Consider the following 7,098-nt stretch of genomic DNA (forward strand, 5'->3'; position numbering starts at 1 on the left):
GCCGACCGCAGCTGCGGCTGCCCTTCCCCGTCCCCCTGTGTGCCGCGCCCCCTCGCTGCGGCTCCCCTCACTGCCGACCCGCGCCCACCCAGGCCACCGGCCCCCTCTTCTCCGGCGCTCTGCCGTGGTCGCCGGCGCCCCAGTTGGGTTGCCCCTGCCGGTCGCGCCCGACGCCCGTGAACCCCCCCACACCCGCTATGGCTCCCTGTGCCAATGACAGGTGGGCCTAGCCCAAAACGTTTTAATAAAAAAGGAATTAAAAAATATTAAATAAATAACTAAATAATAATTAACATAATTAAAATATTAATTAATTAATTAAGTAATTAATTAAGTTAATTAATCCTGATTAGATTAACCTAATCACTAATTAAACTAATTAATCTGTTTTAGTTAATCTTAGTCAATGACAGAGGGACCCACATGTCAGGTTGACCAGGTCAATGGTCAATGTTGACTGCTGACATCACTCTGATGTCATGCTGACGTCATCATTTACTATTCTGGATAGTGTTGGATTTAAATAAATAATTAAATAAAATCAGAAAATAATTAAATCTTTAGAAAATCATATCTTTTAATCCGTAACTCGGATTAAAATATTTTCAACATGAAAGTTGCTCAGAACGACGAGACGAACCTGGATATGTAGCCCGTTCGTCCACCACACACCCCTAACATATCAAACCCGCAACTTTCCCCCTCCGGTTCATCTGTCAGAAAACACGAAACACCGGGAATACTTTCCCGGATGTTTTCCCCCCTTCACCGGTATCACCTACTACCGCGTTAGGGCACACCGAACACCGCGTATTGCCTTGTTATATTTTGTGATGCTTTGTTTGCTCTGTATTCATTATTTCTTCCCCCTCTTCTCTCCGGTAGACTACGAGACCGACGCTGCTGCTGACCAGTTCGACTACGGAGTTGACGACCCCTCTCTCTTTCCAGAGCAACCAGGCAAGCCCCCCCCTTGATCACCAGATATCGCCTACTCTTCTCTATACTGCTTGCATTAGAGTAGTGTAGCATGTTACTGCTTCCCGTTAATCCTATTCTGATGCATAGCCTGTCATTGCTGCTACAGTCATTGATACCTTACCCGCAATCCTAAATGCTTAGTATAGGATGCTAGTGTTCCATCAGTGGCCCTACACTCTTGTCCGTCTGCCATGCTATACTACTGGGTTGTGATCACTTCGGGAGGTGATCACGGGCATATACTATATACTTTACACTGTTACATTACCTGTGATACTGTTCGGAGTTGGGGGCTGAAGGGGCAGGTGGCTCCATCCCGGTAGAGGTGGGCCTGGGTTCCCGACGGCCCCCGACTGTTACTTGGTGGCGGAGCGACAGGGCAGGTTGAGACCGCCTAGGAGAGAGGTGGGCCTGGCCCTGTTCGGCGTTCGCGGATACTTAACATGCTTAACGAGATCTTGGTATTTGATCTGAGTTGGCTACGAGCCTATACGCACTAACCATCTACGCGGGAGTAGTTATGGGTATCCCGACGTCGTGGTATCAGCCGAAGCACTTCAGACGTCAGCGACGGAGCGGCGCGCGCCGGATTGGAACGTAAGCCTGCTCTTGTATTAAGGGGGCTAGTTCTGCTTCCGGCCGCCCTCGCAACGTGCAGGTGTGCTATGGGCGATGGGCCCAGACCCCTGTGCGCTTAGGTTTAGACCGGCGTGCTGGCCTCTCTGTTTTGCCTAGGTGGGGCTGCGACGTGTTGATCTTCCGAGGCCGGGCATGACCCAGGAAAGTGTGTCCGGCCAAATGGGATCAAGCGTGTTGGGTAAGTTGGTGCACCCCTGCAGGGAAGTTAATCTATTCGAATAGCCGTGATCTTCGGTAACAGGACGACTTGGAGTTGTACCTTGACCTTATGACAACTAGAACCGGATACTTAATAAAACACACCCTTCCAAGTTCCACAGACAACCCGGTGATCGCTTTTCCACAGGGCGACGAGGAGAGGATCGCCGGGTAGGATTATGCTACGCGATGCTCTTGGAGATGCTACATGGAGATGCTACTTGGAGGACTTCAATCTACTCTCTCCTACATGCTGCAAGACGAAGGCTGCCAGAAGCGTAGTCTTCGACAGGATTAGCTATCCCCCTCTTATTCTGGCATTCTGCAGTTCAGTCCACTGATATGGCCTCCTTACACATATACCCATGCATATGTAGTGTAGTTCCTTGCTTGCGAGTACTTTGGATGAGTACTCACGGTTGCTTTCTTCCCCCCTTTTCCCCCTTTCCTTTCTTTCTGGTTGTCGCAACCAGATGCTAGAGTCCAGGAGCCAGACGCCATCGTCGACGATGACCCCTACTACACCGGAGGTGCCTACTACTACGTGCTGCCCGCTGATGACGACCGGGAGTAGTTTAGGAGGATCCCAGGCAGGAGGCCTGCGCCTCTTTCGATCTGTATCCCAGTTTGTGCTAGCCTTCTTAAGGCAAACTTGTTTAACTTATGTCTGTACTCAGATATTGTTGCTTCCGCTGACTCGTCTATGATCGAGCAATTGTATTCAAGCCCTCGAGGCCCCTGGCTTGTATTATGATGCTTGTATGACTTATTTATGTTTTAGAGTTGTGTTGTGATATCTTCCCGTGAGTCCCTGATCTTGATCGTACACGTTTGCGTGCATGATTAGTGTACAATTGAATCGGGGGCGTCACAAGTTGGTATCAGAGCTGACTGCCTGTAGGAATCCCCTTTCCAACTCCTTGGCCGAAGTCGAGTCTAGTCGTTGAAAAACTTTTACTAACATGGCTGTGTGGCCCATGGGCACACGTCGTCATTGGGTGGTATTAGGATCTTTTATTCCTCGACCTATACTCTGGGACTCTGACATCTCTTCTATTCGGGTTAAATGACTTTTACTAAATCTAACATTAGGATCTCGTTATCATTTTCACCCGGAGAGCCCCTTATTACTGATGATCGTCTGCTGCACCAGAAGACCCTGAAGATACTCTCCGCTGTTAACCCGAGAACTTGTGTTCATCACGTTTGCAATTCACCTTCCACCGCAAACCCTTATGGATAACTACTTGCATTTGTTATTCTTACATTCATCCCCAGTGGTCTTGTTATTACAAGATACCCTGAAAAACTCGTCGTGGTTTCGATAATCCCTTCAGCTTACTGCCTTGCTGTTCTTTGTCACTTGAATACCCCTACGGTTAATTCTCGCACTTATCGAGTATCCGCTCATCCCCCAGTTGTTCATGTGTTACGCAAAAGTCTTCGAAATACCACCCGATATTCCGAAAATCCTCAGCAACCTATTGCTATGGAATTTCTTGTTTGCTTTCATTATGATTAATCCCATAAGTATAGAAATCTTGTTGACATTCCTTGTCATTATCATTTTGAGTCTGTTGACTCAATATGTTGCGAATACACGCAATCATCATTGATCCTTATAAATTACCTTTCCGGTTGAGCTTCCATTCTTTTAACTGGAATTGGTTCTCGACCAATCCAATTGTCGTTGATTGTACCCTAAGGCTATTCAACTTATCCATCCCTAATCAGAGCATTGCTTTTGATCCCTTGATTTGGAAATCATAATTCCTTTGCATTTGACAATTGAGTTAGTCAGTTGTTTCTATAATCTGATCTCCTTGCATTCTTCTTCCTCTAGTTGAGTACCGATACTCGTATCAGATCCTTTGTGGACCATCAAGTCCTTTGTTGGATTGTTATCCGACAGTGTCCTTCACATTTGATCATCTTGTGAGTTCTTCCCCTGATACATAATGCCTTTGTTAAGTTGTATCCTCTGCTTGGCCAACCATGCTCTGCTTTCGGGCTTGTGTTATTTACTCTTGAAACTTGTGGTATATGTTTCTAAGAAGCCCCTATGGGTTGAACATATGCCTTCTCTAAACCGTGTGAACCCGAAAGTTTTCACGAGTCATACTCTTCTGGTGCTTCACCAGATAAAATTTCAACACTGCAACTTCATCGAACGTGAGAAGTGAATGAAAGGTTATGCATTGGAGAAGTGGGAGTCGACCTTGAACTTGTGTTCATGCCCATGGACACGATGTAGATCTTATCATTAAAGCTTCTCTTAAATAAATTATTCCTTTGGTATAAGTTCATCTTATATCTAGGATCTGGCCTTTTGCAACCGTGGTTCCGACCATGATTGTTCTTCTTTGATCTCATTTCTTGGACAAGTTAAAACAATTGTCTTCTATGGATCAATACACCAGTCCAACCTTTACTTTGATCTTGTGTCGAGTATTACCCCCCTGGTATCTCGAGATTATCATGGAACTGCATAACTTTTTATGAGTTCTTCATCAAGTGCTAACTTCCCACTGATTCCAATTTTTCGCGGGCTCTGAGTTATTAAACACTCAAAGACATCGATAACTGAACCGAGTCTGCATTAAGGTTCAACGACACTTGATAATCTTTTTTTAGTATGAGTTTGTAGCCAGTCACGCCATTCCTAGCCTGTTTGGCTATATCCTTGTCGTGCAGATTTTAACTGTGCTACCTGGTCCTTATTTCGGGAGCACCAGTTTCGACGATGAGCTAAGCTTACGTCGATCTTCCTCGTCATACCATTTCTCCTCGACCAACAAACTTGATTTCGAGTTTGTGTCGTACCCATGGTTTCAATAACCTTTTGCTTCATCATTCCTTTGACTTGATGTCATCGCCAATTGATTACATCTTCATGAAATCTCTCGACAAATGTGTCGTGATCATCATCAACCTTATGAGCTCTTCCAGGATATCAACCGGATTCATGATGAGAAATACCATCCTTGCCCTTGATGATTTGTGTTGTCATCGACCACTTTATTGCCTTCTGTTCAACACAAACTTGTTCGTGTTTTGTGTTATACCTTAAGATGCTTGCTATCCAGCATTTGTTCGTCTTTACCTTGGACTATTACCATCTTTTATGTCAAGAATGTCGTGAGAATTTCACCACCTCTTAAGAATTCTTGGTATGGTGAAACTTCTCACCACCACCATTCTTTCTTGGTCCTCGTGTTGATTCCAACCGGGGTACCAACAAGTGGACGGTGTTGTTTGAGTTCTGGACTTCTAGCAACCCTATTGCTTTGAAGTTAACGATCGACAGTTCGTTCTTAGACTGTTGGTTATGTTGGTTATTGAATCGTCACTCTAACATTGATCTTGCTGCCTAAGGTCATATTTCAGGCACACCTTTCAACTAGTGATTGATGGTGTATGTTTTCCTCGAGCATACAACCTTATATCATTTGAATTGATAAGTGTCATCTTCTTGTTCACATTATCGTGGAAATCCATCCGTTGGAATTCTCAATGAATTGTCGCTGAGCCCATCAGCCACCTTCTCATCCTCTCGTTGATTTCATGATGAGCTCTTGTTTCGGGACTTGCTCCCATAGTTCATTTCTCGAGAATTTTACAATGTCTTCTTGTCAATTGTATTACACCTTTTCCTCTCAGGCATCCTGAGTCTGAGGTATCCTGACACCAATCGGATCTGAATCTCGGTTAGATATGATGGTTGGGACAACTTTCCAAGAGTTATGATGTTGATCCTTTGATGGCCAGGTAACATGATGTCATGCCTAGCACCCCCCCCCTTAACTAAATGGTTTTCTACTTTATATCCTGTCATGGATATCTTGCTCTTCTTGTCCTTTCTTGTGATCTATATAATCTAAGCAGTAATAATTCACTGCGTAGGTAAACACCTCGGTGTACAACTCTGACAGTGAGACCCTGTTTCTATTGTTGATGGCATTTCGGTAACCGCCGATGGATGAGAACCTTGCCTCTTGGCCCGCCTCGTTCAACGAGCAGGAAAATAGTTCTCTTCGTCCCTCGCCCTTGGTATCGACGTTGTCGCCGACATAATCGACAGGCTACCCCCCCTGACATGCCTTGCTTGCATGATCACGCAAGACGTCTCCGCCCTTCCTACTTCTAACCCACATGGTGGGCCCATAACCCACAGGTCCACTGGATCGAAACCTGACTCTCCTGTACGACCCTGTTTCTAGTGGTTATTCCCCACGCTTGGCTTTGTATTTAATTCATGGGCCACCTTCCTAGTGCTCTATTATGGTATCAGACGCAATATTTACTGTCGCTACTCTGACCCCCTTTCTCACTCTGGTTCGGACTTCGAGCAACCACCTATCCGCTTGGAACCTCTTATTGTACCTTCGTACCTTACTCTCGATGTATTTTATATGTTCAACTCGAGAGATAATCTTATGCTCATTCATGGGTTAACCCCAGATTGTTTCCCTCATAAGCATTATGTCGTAGCTGAGCTGCCCCTTACCTATTCGTAAGTACGATGGAGATCCTGAAGAAAGGATGCTGACTTCATCCTGATGGCTGGAAGAAGAGTAATGAAGACATCAATGTAATGGATCGATCTCTTCGAGAAGAGCAACCAAGACCGAGAAGATTCGTTAGAGTTTCGTAACCAGATCTCCCCCTTACTTTCCTCTTAAATCTCGGGACGAGATTTCTTGTAGTGGAGGAGAATTGTGACGCCCGGATAATTAAGCTATAGTAACCCTCACCAAATGATGCCACATCACCTCGATTACTGTTGTTAATCACGCGTAGTTCAAAACCGATTCGAAATTCAAATTTAAAATAAAGTCAAACCAGTAAAATTTTCAAATGTCAGAACTAAAAGGTACAAACGGTGACAAATAAAGCATAGGTAATTATGGTGAAGAAACCACCATTTTATAAAATGTTTGAATGCTCTAAAATGATTTAAGCAGTAGCTAAAACAACTAAATAAATGCCTTTTGTATTTTATAAAATACTAAACTATTTTATTTGGGGGTTAGACCTTTTTGTGACCGAGGTATAACTAGTAATAATAATTTAGGTGCAACTTTTATGTTTTATAAAACTAAAATAATATAAATTCGTAGAAGAAAATAAATAAAAGAAAAGAGATAAAACAGAAAAACAAAAGACAAAAAAAATATAGGAGAGAAACCCCCCGGGGCTCCGGCCCAGCAGGCCACCGGCCCAACTGGGCCACGACCTGCCAGGCCGACCCAAATCTCCTTTGGCCCAACCGGCCTCCCC

The sequence above is a fragment of the Triticum dicoccoides genome, chromosome 6B (genome assembly GCF_002162155.2).
Source record: "Triticum dicoccoides isolate Atlit2015 ecotype Zavitan chromosome 6B, WEW_v2.0, whole genome shotgun sequence".
Taxonomy (NCBI): domain Eukaryota; kingdom Viridiplantae; phylum Streptophyta; class Magnoliopsida; order Poales; family Poaceae; genus Triticum; species Triticum dicoccoides.